The following is a 15656-nucleotide window of genomic DNA, read 5'->3' on the forward strand; positions in this document are numbered from 1 at the left end:
GTCAGGCCTATTACGATAGTTAATTTTCACATTCTGTATTGTTTCAAGGACTTTTATTGAATGTAACTGTATTTTTCCTATGTTGCCTCCCTCCTTGAAGCGCTTTGAAACACATTGTGTATAGGCGCTATATAAATTAACAATCAATCAACCACATGCTAGCGGGCATGGAACAAATGTTGCGGGATACTAAAATAGATTTGTCCGAAACAATACCCAGGCAGTAATGGTGAGGTTGCTGATCAAGTAACGTGGTTGAGAGAGATAGACAGAGGATAAATAGGATGATGGAGAGGTTAATACAGATTCAAGGGTTGGGCTTCATCAGACAGGATGCTCTGCAGAAAAGATCCAGCCAATTTCTTGTCAGATGGAGTACTTTTATCGACAGAGGACACAATGTTTTTCTACTAGATATCTTTGGTGCACACTTGAGAGCTGGATGCAAGTATGAGGTGTGGAGCCATACGGGGTCATGGCGGGGTCACTCCCAAAGCTCAGCAGAGATATGGGACAATCCTAGCTGTAGAGGGATCATGCTGCGTTTTCTAGTGGTAGTCATTACCCAGGTGGGTACAATGGGCACTTTCACCCTTAAAGACAGTCAGTTAGACTTCTGAACAATTGCTCAGTGGCCTGGACTTTGCTCCATACATAGGTATGGGAGGAAATTGGCTGTACCTGGGAGAAAATGCTACCAGAAGCGGGTTTTGACCCACAAGGGTTTATCCGTGCATGACGTAGCTCACACTGGAAGGTATGTTAAACCGAAGTGATGGGTTCACTTGTTTGAGCCTGGGAATGGCAGAAGGCCATCAGGGAATGTGCTTAGGACTAGGTTCCCTGGGGGCCTGGGCATTGCAGGGATCGCCCATAAGTTGACTCTTTAGTAAAGTGACCTGTTTTTCTTCCAAAACAATCAAATGTTTGTGTGCAAGTTATTTATGTAAATTGTCTAGAATGAATGAGAGGGCCATAGTGGGGGCTAGCCCCGCTACGCTCAGACTTGAAGAGGATCTACGTTGAAAAAATAAATCCCAAAAGCTCGAGTTACAATATTGCAAAGCCCACTTGTTCACATTTTGTAGCTCAAGCTTTTGGGATTTTGGTTGTTTGTCCCCCGCTGTGCATTTAATATATGCAGGCAACACCCCTACAGCCCCCTCAGCCCGTAATACCAAACTAGGGGAGCAGGGGACACCCCCCGCAACCGCTGCTCCTCTTGTTCGATATTATGGGTTTGAGTCTTTTTGACCATGCCCAATGCGTACCAATGGTCTGATTCATTAAATCACTGTCTTTTTTCCCATAAGCCCTGCGTGCCGAGAACGACTACGCACGACACAGAGTGCAGATAAAAATGTGCTGGTGATGCATATTCATGGAATTCTATGTGCATTATACCCCTATGTGCAAGTGGTGGCTAGAACGCCCACAACATGCCCACATTCAGAGACAAAACAGCCAGAAACTGCTACATTTGCACGTACTCAAGACGTAAATACATGTTCCCTGAAATCGGTGCCCGGGGTCCCCGCAAGCAGGCCTGCACCTTTGGACCCTGTGCCGGGTCCCGCATGACTGTGACCGGTACCGCTAACAACATGCGCAGAGTTAATCATAACTTGTGAAAACCTGCGTGTGAAATGTGTAAACCGTTCCTGGACCCCGCTACGCTGTGTACGCACCCCCAAAGTACGATTGGAACCCTGTTTGCTTGCACGCACCCCTCAATCCGACATGCAAATGCACCTCTATATTCGCGCATCCACATGACGAGTACCTACGCCCGCATTTCGGCTGTCGTAGAGTTTGAGGGCTGTGCATGGGTTTTTCGCAGGCGAGAGGATGCAGAGCCAAATCCATGAATTTGCTTTTACATGCGCCGTTGTGGGCGTGCGAGGGAGTGCCTGCAGGCCGTCCCTCAGCACACCCACTTTTGAGCAAGTTCTTCCCCATTTTCTGCGTTCCGCCCAAGTATCCACCCTCTACAGAGGCCTCAACCACGACCTGCCTGGAGTCTCGCGCAAGTGCTGAGCCTGCATGGGCTCCACGCAAGTACCGCGCATTCAATTCCATAAATCTTCGAACAGGGATTTCTGTACGATTTCACGCACAAGTCTCCTTTTTCCTGCACAGCTTATTCCATGAATCGGGCCCCAAATGTGCAGTTGTCTTTATTTTTTTTAACTTTTCGACCGAAAAAACTTTTATCTTGGGCTTCCGACCATTCCCACCCAGTATTGCCCTCCACACAATGCATTATTGCCTAATCAGTTCCAATCTGTACTCTCCTGGTGTGTGCATTAGAGGCGTAGATATGGTAGGGTCAGAGCAGTCACGGCCCATCCAAAATCTGTCAATTCCCACTCAGCAGCGATGTGTGAGCATTTACAGATGTAAATGTACAGATGCCAAACTACATTAGCTTCATGCCCCATTTGAAAGACAACCATGGCTATGCCTCTGCTATGCACGCCTACAGGTAACAGCTGAAGTGCATCAATCCATAGGAATAGACTATGGCAACACTCCGTGCATTCTGAAAATCAAATGGAATCTGCTAATAAATCCAGTTTAAAAAACATATTTAGGCATGTTGCAGTACTACACATATAGGGAGAGATACTGCATTTTCTGTATTCTTAACTCGTGCCTCCCAAATTACTACACATCTAAGCAAGGCATAGATTGTGGTAAAATGAAAGCGTGCAGATAATGAGTGCTCTGCAGATAACAAACACCTTTCTTATATTATAAAAGGTTCTCACAAGTACACACTGTGGAGTTTAACAGTGTTCGATATCCCTGACAGGACTATTTACTGGACCAATAAGATTCGTTTGACACCTTGCCCATTCTAGGAGGTGGAACACATACATCACAATGAAGACAGGCACATTTGCAATGGGGGCTGATTGGGGTGGGGGTAATTTAGCAGCAATATTTGCACGGATCAAAAAGTTCAAAATGTGGTTCTTGCACATAAGAGTCCACGTAGATGGCCCTTCAGCACTGGTTATTGCACTTGCCAGATAAACAGAACTGCCCGTCATCCGGGCAAAAATGCCAGTCACTGTTGCACTTCATCGGGTAAGCGCGCTAACCGCACGCACAGTGCCACAGCAGAAGGGGTGCCCTTCGAAAAGCATTGGCGCGCCTCCTTTTCAAATCTAATAAGGGCTGAGGAAGAAAACGGATAACGCGTGTAACGTCCGCAACTGCTGGCAATGCCATCGCTGCCTATTACCAACAGCTGCCGACAGATTCAGCGGAGAAGACACTTTTAATAGCCCATAAAACAGTCAAAACCTGTCAAAACATGACAATAAAAAAGTGAAGAATTTATTTCCCGGTTTTATAGGCGTTTTGTTATTGGCCCTTTTACAGTAGCTCACCTCTCAGCGCCTGACCCACATCCATCTACAGTGATTTAAGCTAGGGAGCCGCTCTGAACCTATAACACGAATGTGTGTCCCGGGTTCACAGTCTATTGCTGGACAGTGATGCCTCTCCAAGGCGGCACGCGCGTCGGTCGCTGCTGCGTTGGCTTGTTGACTCTGCGAAGCTCATTTAAATATAGCTGGCAGTTATTTTTCTGCAAAGTGCAAACGGTCTTGACAGGTAGTGTTCAGGCGGGTACCATGTCACTTCATATGGAGCAATAGCTACGGAAATCAGGAGGAGAAAAGAAACATGTCACGAAACATGAAATGTCTGCAGCGTCCTTGGAAGTATACCAACTGGCGCTCTCAGAACCTGGCCGCCTTGGCTTTCCTTATATACGCCCCAGCCAGGAGTAAGGCTCTCTAAATATCCTTCTTTAAAATCCAAGAATGAAATAGATTACACAACAGTTGAACACGGATGGATATTTCATCTTCATACGCGAAAAATATGGATGTGCTTCTTTATAGTGTGCCATGACTAAAAGGGTTTATTAAAGCATGTTTGGTTTTAAGAAATAACTTCCAGCCGCCTGCAATAAGCCGCATGGTTTCCTAATGTCGCTCTCTTAATTGGATTAGTATTTTGTATTAAATCCCTGAAGCACCGGGATTTTCACACCTCACTAGTGTAAGGCTCTGCCGCAATTAAGTATTGCTAATGCTAAAAATGCTTCTTATATGTCTGAATCGCATTGTTATGGCAGCGTTCATGCAGCGTTCACGTTGTTCTTTAGAAATATATTACTTTAGAAATATATTACTGTATAGAAGAACAGCTATTAACAGAAATGTTTCAGCATTTTTAAAAGCTCCCCAATCATTTCAACATTTCAGATTTGTTCATATCGCATCGCCTGATATATTTCTTTTCAAACTATGCAATATCAACACGTATTTCATAAATCAAAAGAAAATACATAAACAAATAATAGCTGTATTGTGCTTTGAATTGCATAGCATGAAAGAAATCTCCTCCTTTAAGGTTGACATCAGAATGTGGGCGTGATTTACAAAGCGTTTTCCAATGTGACTTTTCCATTGTAAAACGCTTTCATGAATCAGGCCCTTATGTCTGCGATTTGAGTTGGTTGAATAGCATGCAGAAATGTGTCAAACCATTTTAGACAGAATTCTCAACTTCCGCAAAAATAATGTCTGACACGCGTTGTGATCACTTTGAACCTCATCACACTGAGAGCACATTTAGTTGTCTCCTTTTCATGCTTATTTATTTATTGTTTATTGTAGTTATATACAAGGAGGCACAATGATCTTTTGACCACAAAAACATGTACAATGGAAAATAAATTAGGTTTTGCAGGAAGCAGTGAGCTTCTTACGATGGGGTGAGTTTGAGTGACATTCTGACCAGGATGTGAAGGGGAGAGATAGAAGAGTCACCAGAGAAAATACGAAGGTGGACATAGGTTACGGACAACCAACATTAGTCATTTTTGAATGCAGGTAGGGGGGTACGCCCAGCTATGTTAGAGATGTGATCATGATGGATGAAGTACTAGAGTGGAGGAAGAGAAAGGGAGGGAGAGAGGCAGGCTATAGATGAGGGATTCTTTTTTTTGTTGTTGCTAGAAGGCCAATGAGAAGTATTTATTGGGGCTAGCTCTTAGGCGAGGAGGCAGGTTTTTAGTTTGTTTTTGAGCAAAACAGTTTGGACTGTTTCTCGGATGTCTTGAGGAAGATTATTCCATGCAAGTAGAGGAAGAAAAGAGAGAGAGGGGAAGCAAGCGGAGTTACAGGGAGGGTGAGGTGCTATAAAGGAAGTTGAGGTGATGGAACACAGATTACTAGAAGGCCTGTAGAGGAGGATAGATACAGTGGAATAAATATAAATGTGTCCCTGTTTTGCCTCATCAGCCATTAAGCTTGCTGATGCTACGAGGAAGAAGGTGCAAAGTGAGGGGGTACTGGTAGCAAAGTTAATGATCTTGGCAAAAGGGCAGAAAGCATTGTTTGGGGGACCAAAGAAGATGCTGGCGTAATGTGATGAATAGGATTCTGCTATGCAGGAGTGGGGGAAAATGACACACCCAGACAGCATACTTCTACAAACCAAAACTCAGCACAATCAGAAAGATAAAACATGCACAGTAAAGAGATATACCTCCTTCGCCTTTTGTGGTAACGTGGGCTGAGATAAGGATATGCTCTTAAGATGGGCGTGAATGTGATTCAGTAGTTACCCAAACAACACAGTAACAAAGATCAAAATAAAGGGAATGTTCAGTCAAGGTTCTATAAAAATAGATACACGTTAATTACATGTACCATCTGCAATAGAATGAAATAGAAACCTTGTACAGAACCCCAATCTTGTGGAAGACGGAGAGGAAGCAACAGATTGGAGAAAGTAGCCATCTGAATGTGGGGTGATAGGCAAATACAAACCACAAAAGTATATGTCTTAGATGGAAGAAGGGGGTGAGGTGAAATAAGCAGTCTCTAGGGTCCCAGTGGACCAAGGGGGCAGTCCATGGTATGTATCGAATCTTGGTGGGTTGTTGGATGTCAAACTATGAATGATGATGTGAGCGGATCAGTCTCAGTTTGGGCACATTGGATCATGTGGGCCCAAGAAACAAGCATGTATTCAGTAGGGTCAAAGGTGGGCTCTGAGCGATGTAGGTTGGGGCAGTACTAGGATCTCTTTGCCAGGCTGAGTCTGCTTTTTGCAGCTTGGAGGGGTCGATGTGCGATGCTCCAAGAGGCAGTCAGTGGGCAATGGTCATCCAAGTGGTTATCTTGGGTGCAGATCGGTGAAGCAACTGTTTGAGGGCTAGGTGGGTTGAGTCATGGTTGTAACCCATGGTCAGAGTTAGCGTGTGACTATCCAGGGGAATGGGTTGGGTCCCAGGATTGAGCAGTAGATGTGGGCCTACCAAGTGACTGCTGCAGGTAGGACACAATGCAGTATCGAGCTGGTTGAAGTAAAAGCAATATTTCGGATTGATGGATTAGCAAAAGACGCCAGCATCTTCCCTCTTGTTCAAGGTGTGGTGAACAGGTAGCAACTGGTTAGGAGCGGCAGAACAGGAAGCTACAATTGTTCTTGTCCTCTGCCTGCTCTGAGACCCACTCAAAGGGCCCCAAGGACAGGCAGGGGCGTAATTTCACCAAAATGCCAGGGGTACCGGAAGTGACATTACATGACCCTTGACCTCTGATGACATCACAGGAAGTGATCTCATTTGACCACACCCTAAAGTTATATCGCGGGAAGCGATGATACATGACCTTTCACTCCTTGACAAAACAGGAAGTGGCATCACAGAGCATTGTTCTTAAGTACACTACGAAAAATATGGTTACAATATCACTATAATGTGACATACATTTCATACAAGAATGAATCACCATATGTATCGTTAAGATCAGTGTGTATAGGGCCATATTAACAAATTTCTGTGACTGCAAGGAGACGTCCATGGCCAAATGATAATGATGTGTTGTTATATATAACGTACGCTTAAGCGTTTTATATAGGACAAATGTCCAAACAATATCACCCAAGCTGTGTTGGAACACATTTATCGACCTCAGAAGGATGAAAGGCTGAGTTGAGGTGGTTAAGAACAGACACAATCAGTGACTCATGCCCTGAAGTGTGCCTGAAATAAATCTTTAATGAGTCTAGCATTTATTGTATAGAATTACCGAAAGACAAATTATTTGATATTCCTATTCTTTCCTTGTCTTTCTTATTTAGGGTCACTGCTGAAAGTGTTACACTTGTGGAACCCCTGTTCTTTTATTTAATTTTTTTTAATTTTTTGTAATTGTTTGAAGAGGCCTGAACAAGAAAACCAGCCATTCGAGAAGCAAAGATCGACATGGTGCTGGCCACAGCCCAGGAGCATGACTTTAAATTAAAAAAAGGGTAGCAAGTGAGACCACAGGGGTAGCAAGGGAGAACTGAGGGGTCGCAGTTGTGACCCCTAAATGACGTCCCTGAGGGCAGGATGGTTCCATTTAGGCTCTGCTCTCCAGCTTTATGAGATTCCAGTGAAGAGTGGCAAGTCTTGGTCCACAGCTAAGGATCACCTGCAATGTGCCCTAGGAGTCGGTAGGTAGCAGATCTTTGCTCTGCCTTGGATGGCTCCTTCTACATCTAAGGCTGAGGGCTTTGGAAAATGCACCTTTCCCAAAAGGAGGTCCAGTGAGTTCTTCTCAGGTGCTTCAGAGTTGGTCTTTAGGTTGTCTTGAGAGGAGACCCCTTCTTTTGAAAAGAGTGGAATTGCCCTTCTGATGTCACACCCAAAGTGCTTTGCTCCAGAGGGAAGTGGAGGAAACAGGAAAGAGAAGGAGTGACGGAGAGAAACAAAATGGTTCAAGTCACCTTTCATTGACCATAGCACTTCTCCCTACTGTAATCCCACCCCTGTGCCTTCTCACCGAGAATATAAGTCTCTAGAAATGCAGCACCCTGGTGTGAGGCTACTCCTTTTCAATGGGTGTGCTACTTTGATGCCCAGGCCTAGGACAGCTGTCTGTTGTGCAGTTGTCTCTATGCGGCCAGGTAACACCCTCTGCCAAAGAGATAAAAGAGGAGGCCGGGCCACCCCAGGTCCCTGCCCTGCCCTGCCTTTTGCTAATCTCCATCTGCATGACCAGAATACACATCATCTCCCGCAGCAGAGCTGACTCACAGGAGCGGACAAATGTGCCATATCAATTTGGGATGTGGCGGCCATGATCATAAGTAGTGCCATGCACTATGCCTAAACTCGTGCATAGCTTTGGTATAGGGGGATGTCCCAAATGTCGCCCCTGTGCCACAGGAACTTGGCTGTTGCTCTGGATGTTCCATGGGCATCTTTTTGAATTGTGAACCTGCTCTATGACACGCGTAGGGCAGGTGTCGTGGATATGGCTACTGATGAGGCAGGGCAAACGTCCGTTATGCTTTTGGCATGGAGTTGATGGAAAAGGGGAATCTGGTTAGTAGATTACCCTTTTGGAGATGGAATAACCCTCATTGTTTTATTTATTATTACAAATAAAAAAAGTCAGGGCTTTGCACCCTTGCCAGATGGCAATTCTGTACACACAGTAGTACAGTTTAGAGAATACAACAGTGGTTAAGAGATGCTTAGAGATGTTGAAATGAAGTAGGGGCCTGATTTTCCTACTATTGAATCTTGATATTTAATTAACACTCCTTCCATTTTACACAGATCATGTTTACCGTCTGTGCTGACGTTCTCTATCACACTTGTATCTACAGTGATCACATTGTCTACCTTCTCCTGAACTCGTTTGAACTCTAAACCATTGCATACCCTTTTCCTTTCACCAAACTACTCCCGTGTGTGCTCTAAATTTCACGTGAAGTAATGGTGTGTTATGTGATAGTTGTATAATTCCGAACTGTCATTGCCACAGCCTTGAATTACTTCAGATTGCCTGGGAGTTCGGCAGATCATAGTCTGCACCTACATAACAATTCAGACATTGCATTGCAGGAGAAGTACTTTATGTGATATATTATGCATTTACAGTTGCATGAAAATAGTTGTCAGTTTATTGCATTCTAGAAGAAGGCGATACATGATATGTGCCAAAAAAGTATAATTTGCATGCAATCACCAATTATGAGAATACATATACTGTAGTGTTCCATTTAGCAGCTTTTTGTGCTGTCTTGCTGGGTGTAGTTGCTGCTTGATTTGCTTTGCAAGTAAATCTTTGGTTGCTAGTTTGCGGACCAAATGTGGCATGGTGCTCGGCAATCTAATATGAGGACACTGCACTTAAAAGGTGGAGCGAGCATCATGTCAGTACACAAGGATCTATGATTTCAGATGAGGGCTCTGCAATTTTCAAGTACACATTTCATGCATATTTGTTAAGTATTATCTGCACAATGGTACACTTCATTGCATGCATATTTGACAGGTGGCAGCCTGGTCATTCAATTGCTTTAAATCATTGTTGAATTCAGAAGAAATGTCAACTCTCCAGGTGTATTGTGTGCATGTTCCCTGGCATATCGAAAGCAATGCACTTTCCAGAAATACAGTGCAATACAGGGAACTAATGCAATGTCTGTTAATGGTTTCGCACATCAAATTCAGACATCAAGGAGGAAGCAAGACTAAAAGAGATGATAGAAATAGAATAGAGTGAGCATACTCTTAAATACTTCTACATGTGTCTCATTTTTCACTTGTCCCTCTCTCTCTTTCTAATAGATGCCCACAGCGGGCATTTATCCACAAAGAGGCCTTAATCATCATCCCACTTGGTTTTTCACTGTGACCATTGTTTTTTCTGTTAAGGACCCCGTCTCTGGAACGCATTGCCTGCGGATCTTCGGAAACCCCGGACTCTTTTGTTCTTTTTCTCAAAAAATTGAAAACCTACTTGTTTCAATACATTTCGGGTGTCGATAGGGCAAAATTGATTATTTAGGAATGGAAAAGCTGCACCTTGATGCTGGTTTCTGCTTGGTTCCTAAAGGATAAGCACAATACAAATTATAAATCAAACCAATACAAAATAATATCACGGGTAAGAGTGTTCTGCTGGTGCTCTTTAACGGAGGCATTCAGGCGACATCCAGCATTATCTGAAGGCAAAGACACAGAAGATGTGTCACTGTTTTATGGTTTAAAAACAGAACCAATAACAGTCTTTCCAGTTTCCATATAGGCAGATAATAGACTAATAATAATAATAATAATAATAACAGGGATGTCATTTAGGTGTGACACTTGCGACCCCTCCGGTCTCCCTTGCTACCGCTAAAAACAAATGAAAAAACTAACTTTTTTTTAAACAAATTGAATCTCCCGGGCTGTGGCCAATGCCATGTGCCTCTTTGTTTCTAGAGTGGCTGGCATTCTTGTTCAGGCTTCTTAAAAAAAAAAAAAAAAACGGGGTTCCACAAGTGTAATACTTTGAGCAGTTACCCCAAATAAGAAAGAATAGGAATAACAAATCATTTGTCTTTCTGGTGAAGAGGAAGTGTCGAGTATCGCCCCCATTCCATTTGCCGCCCTCCCATTACCTATTGAGTTCACACCAAAGTATGTGATGTATGAAGAACAGTTAAATCAGCAAAGAGCAGCATATGGGCTCTGCCCAGTACCTATTAGTGTAACAGCACCTATTAATATACCGACAACTAAGAAAACCTGGACAGTAAGGTATCCATAAAAAAAGCCATATCTACATTCTAAACAATATGACGGTTGTTTGAATAAAATACCTGAAGAAGCAGATGAATGGTGATGTCAGAAAAAATCGGACTGACACACATATAGAATATGTAATGACCTGAGAATACTGACAAGAGACGAAATACCAAGGAGATACCATGGATAATTGACATCTTGAGCCCGGGGTAAGTTGATGCCAAGATGAAGAAACTTATGCCACATAAATGATGAAGATATTTAGTTAGTTTAAATGTGTACAGATGCAAGTAACTGCAAGAGGAAAAGAAATTGTGAAGATTGCTTATGCTAAATAGTCGATAGATTGCAGCAACGTTTACAAGTATATTCCTCAAGAAACACTTTATGTATGGATGCAAGTCCACTATGCATATGAGCAGAATTAAACAAAGGTTACAAAAGGCCTCAAATGGAGTGTGTCACAGCAAGAAAATTGAGAATCAAGACAGAGCAAAAACTCAGCTAAGGATGACCATGCCAAGAAGCCGAGGTCTTATCTGGCTGGAATAAGCCAACATTGGATACAATGAATGAGAGAAGAGAACAGAGGATCCTGTTCAGAAAGGTCAAGATAAGCCACAGACGTCAGAAAACTGGTAGGAATTAAATCAAATATACAAAAAGACACAGAGAAAAGCTGATTTCAAAGTGTCCAGTCACGTGACAAGGCAGGCTGGAAGGGTGAAACTTTCACACGTACGCATGGATCCCCACCATGCCCATCTCCTTAAAAGTTCACAGAGCAGACTCAAGGCCAAACTACAAAGAAGTAATTGACACATGACTACTGAGGTGATGATTGATTATGGCATAATTGGTGGGAACCTGGGGTGCAGACGAGCTTCTCTCCACCTGGATGTTCTTTCTGCATGCTGCTAGACATAGATGGACAAGTATGAGTGGGGTTGATGCCAACCCAATCATAGTGGACCATGTAATCTAGGGTCATATAGTGAGTAGAGCCAATGGGACGTCACACTTTTAGTGACATTCATAGTGGCCATTTTGAAGGGAGGGCTTAGTTGCCCCACCTGACATTGGTTATCCAATCCCCTCTCCCGTTACCATATACAGATACAGTACCTATGTTAAGTTACCTTCCTATAACCAATCACATTGCATGTTAGGTTTTTAAGATTGCCACATAGAATGATGTTAGTACGTGCACAGGTTGTACATCAGCAATGACAAGTTTTTGCTATAAATATTGTGTTTTTTCCAAAAGTAAAGAGAACGAGAAGATCAAGTGATTGCTGATGTTCGTTGTACTCCCTGTTTTATGAACTTGTCATTAAAACAGACTCACTTTGCCAAACAATTGATTTGTCTTAATTATTTGAGGCATGAGTATTAATCTGCATCCCCATCTATCTCGAGGGTACTGCTTCTCATTTAAAGGGCTGTTTGGAGATCATCCAGTTCACTGGAATTCTATAAAATAATTGCTAGACTCATTAAAGGTTTATTTCAGGCACACTTCAGGGAGTGAGTCACTGATGTAGTCTGTTCTTAAACACCTCAAATTCACAATGCCGACAAAATCCTCCAAAAAGCCTTTAGAGTAGAATTAGCATCCATTTTGGACTATGTATTTTTCTTTTCGCAAGTTGCAGTTATAGCATGTTTTTTTCTGCTGATACATATAGTGATCCATTTCTGTAAGACCTCTATATCATGTTAGTGTTATTGTAACCATATTTATCATAGTGTACTTTATCAATGTAATGGCCTTGGAAGGAGGAAAGGCTGAGTTGGCCCTGCTGAAACTCAAACCTGCATCAGCAGGCTACACACAGATGTCAGAAACGAGCGCTCAGCTCGCTGTGGTAACTGACTGGCAGAAAACATACATTGGATAGGGAGTTCCTTGCCAGAGTGGCAGTCTATGTCCCCAGGAGGGGATTCACTCCTAATGAGGTCCCACTTCACAGGGGAGGGTTTTTCTTTGCAGGCTCACCTCCATAGCCTCAAAGGGCGTGGTTCCCCTTTGGAGAGAAAAGACAAATTGTCCAGATTTGTCACAGTATGCAAAGGGAGACCCAAGGCTGAGAGACCCCAGCCAGCTACAGCTTATAGATAGATATTTAGATATTTTATGAGAAACGACGGGGAGAAAAGACTTTACTGATGTGACTTTATTGCATTACCAAAGGGAAGCGAGAACGATTTTAAACCATGTGCAACTCTTTATTGACTTAATTTTGAATCCTCCCAACAGGCATATTTGCCCCATAAAACAGTGTGAGCAGGCATGTAACTTTGGGCTGTGCATATAGCACTTACATCTAACTGAATGTGCGTCCGGGTGTGCAACATTTTTGATTGGTGGCCAAGCCCATGGCTATTGGTGATTTAGATGACTTTTATTGAAATAAAACAAAGTCATTTTTCTTGGCTTTCCTTTACCAATTTTCTCCCAAATTATACTTACAAATGGCTAATCAAAAGAAGCACTGTAATAAGTAGAGTTGTGCACTCATATAACTCTGTTGGTAATTTTATCTTTTATTGAGGTTTTGAGCCTCATTGCGACAGTTACACCTTCAAATCCTCAGTTTGGCTGGATCTACCCAAAGGGAAAGCTGAGGGATGCATTAGTGCATGTTGGGCAAGCTTTCAAGGGACATGCTTCCAAAGAAGCAGTTTCTAATATAGCTGCCAAGGATGGTTTGTTTCCCTTTCTTTCCTATGGGACACCTATGCCAAGCCATACCATTGGATGTTAACTTTTGAAACAGCTTACATATCAAATGAAACTTAATTAAAGACAAATAAGCAGAAGAATGTGAGAAGTTCGTAAATACTTGAGCTAAATTACACTTAAAACAACAAAGAATAAGGGTGGAATTTCATGTAAACATTTTTGGGTGATATTTTGACTTATTGTACCATGCTCAGAGTGCATACATTTCAACATATGCATGTCCCTGAAGATCAGCCATGAGCAAAACTGTGTTTACATAATCAAGGTTTTTTCAGCAAGTGGTAGACATTCATGAAATGTTACCATCATTACAAAAGCAACATTGAAAACATGGATAAAATTCAAAATACGTTTGAGTATTGCCATGATCAAGGCAGTATCATTAACTGGGATAAAATGATGTAAATGATGGGCAATTTTTGAAGGAATAAAGGTAATTTTGATTTGCGCAGCATATTGATTAGACATTCTCCTACAATCGTGCATAGCTGGAAAGTGGAACTGTTGTTTTTTGTTTGTTTGTTTATCTATTTGTAAGGCACACCCCACCCGAGGGTATCTGGGCGCCACAGTTACAAGCATACTTTAAGCATAAAGATTCAGCTGTTGTGAGCAAAATTCAGTAGTGAATTGAATTAAACAGGATAGACAAGGTGTGTTCTATTTAATTGAAGTGCAACAATGACACATGCTTCAGTGCTCGGCAAAGATGAATTGGTTTAACATTGTATTGGGTGAATCTATCCCTTAGGCAAAATTAGAGCATTTGAACAGATTCTTGAAAGATGTATTTTTAGTATTTTTAGTAAGTAGTTCTCCACCCAACATTGTATCATGCTTCTATAACTTGGTGTCACATGGGAGACTTAGTGCCAATTATATTATCATTATGTGTTTAACTGCACTGCTGCAAATACCAGAACATGTGGCTGATCATGAACGAAACATGGAATGTCATCCCTACTCACATTCTTTCATTTTGGTTCCCTCACTCATTGTTTAAAAGCGCTATTCACTCCAGAGAGAAGGGCAACCAAGACAACTGGAATTGTTAGAGTGCAAGAGCTGCTCTGTGCAGCTAATATACGAACAAGCAGAAACAAATATATAAGAATCATTGAAAAAGTTACCGAGACCGGCTTGTTTTAAGTCCATCTGTTGGTCAGCATAAAAAGAGTGTATTATTTGAAAGAGTAAAAAAGTGTTTTGGGTTGTGTATTTGTGTTCTAGTTTTTTAATTTTGGGTGTCTGATTCTTAGTGTGGGGTTGTTTTAGAGGAGAGTTCTGCAACTTGTGTCTCTCCAGATATTTTAGACTATTACTCCCATGATCCCTCCACATTGGCTATGCTGGCTAGGTCTGATGGTAGGTGTAGTCCATAACATATGGAGAGGCAAAGGCTGCAGACCCCTTCTTTTGTGAATTCATATATTGTGTGATTACTACAAAAAGAGATCATGCAGGCATTCCTACCATATGCACATTCTTGCCATCATGCAACTGGAGGATCCTACAAAATGCCAGGTACTTCCATCCTTTTGTGTCAGTTTGTGGTGTGTAGTAGATGAATCTGGGTGTACAATGGCAACACCCGGCATGTGGTATGAGTATCTTGCCATACGTTGGCAAGTCATGGAATATGAAGCGGGTACCTTCATGTCGCCATCTAGCTAACCACACAGGCATATATATGCTTCACATGACCAGGCAGTGCTATGATATGCCTGGCACTCCCGTGATGTGCCCTGTCAATGCATCCTTCTATATATTATATGCCCAGATAGTCACTACATGGCAAGTATACCGCAATTATGACTATATCCTCCTGTGCCATCATATGTCCTCTCACTACCCTCACTCTGCATATGGCCATCAGTGGCGGGGTATTAATTCATGAATGCCAGCATTCTCCATCGACACCAGTGCCAATGATGCTCCCAGCAGTGATAGCACTCGTTTGTATCACGGGTCTTGTATCTTCCCTTATCAGTTGTGTGGCCCTAGCTGTCAGTGGCAGTGACTTAGTCTCACCATCAGTGCACCCACTCACCAGTCACAGTGACAACATTCGTCATTCATTCTAATGGACCCAACTGCATTCATCGTGGCATCATTATCATCAATTATATTTATTTGGGGACTGTAGGGTATTTTGTGGAGATTTGGGGCCTGACGGTATTTTATTACCGCCGAAAAATAACTTAGCAATAATCACTCTTTGTATTCAGATTTGGCCATGTGCAACAATAATACAATGGACATGCATTATTTCAGCACCCAGACCTGCATATTTGGTATACGTGGTTG

Source organism: Ambystoma mexicanum, chromosome 7q, assembly GCF_040938575.1.
Source record: "Ambystoma mexicanum isolate Mex_15411 chromosome 7q, UKY_AmexF1_1, whole genome shotgun sequence".
NCBI classification, from domain to species: Eukaryota; Metazoa; Chordata; class Amphibia; order Caudata; family Ambystomatidae; genus Ambystoma; species Ambystoma mexicanum.